Below are 850 nucleotides of genomic sequence, written 5' to 3' on the forward strand. Positions count from 1 at the left end.
CATTTTGGCGGCTGTTGCCAACTTTGGTTACAAACTGCCACATGTGGTTAGTAACACCATGCACATCTTGAGTTGGTAAGCTGTTAGCCTCGGCCCTCTCTAACCTTTAGGCTAGGTCGGGAAAAAAAAACCATAAACGACCAGTCGAAGCTCATCTCTTCTAATTTGTTGATGTAATAGAACACCCAAAATCGTTACAATGGACAAATGAATGTTTCAAAACTCAAAAGATGCTTTTTGGCCTTTATAACAACTTACTAGAAGTGTTGAAATTCTTGCGAGCAATTGTGGACCGCTAGATAAAGCTTGGTGATAAGTGTGTCACATGGCGCATTTGCAATCTTTTTTATCACATTACTTATGGGGACACATGGCCACAGGCCTACCTGGCAAAATTCATGATGACACTCTTATCCTGTAACTCTATTAAATATGCGGCCGCATTTCTCTCGTCTTATGTGACTTTTCACCTTGTCATAGCATGAAAGCTAAGTATACACTCTCTCTCTCTCTCTCTCTCTCTCTCTCTCTCTCTCTCTCTCTCTCTCTCTCTCAACAATGCCTTCACATGCTAATGAACAAAAAGTTTTGAAGCTATAGAAGGCTTTTTTACAACAGCATTTCTGAACTAAATAGGTTGTGGTAACTTGGCCATGATGTTTGTGGCCACTCGCAAGGCCCTTCTTCGTCAACAAGATCCACAACCATGGTGGAAAATGATCCCAAGCCTCCAAAGATCTTAGGTGACAACACAAACACATCAACAACAACAATGGAAGATACGATTACGGCTTACTTGGCTTTATTGCAAGATACCATTAATAAGCAAGGTGAACTGCTACATGCACTT

The sequence above is a fragment of the Adiantum capillus-veneris genome, chromosome 18 (genome assembly GCF_014529385.1).
Source record: "Adiantum capillus-veneris isolate H3 chromosome 18, ASM1452938v2, whole genome shotgun sequence".
Lineage (NCBI taxonomy): Eukaryota > Viridiplantae > Streptophyta > Polypodiopsida > Polypodiales > Pteridaceae > Adiantum > Adiantum capillus-veneris.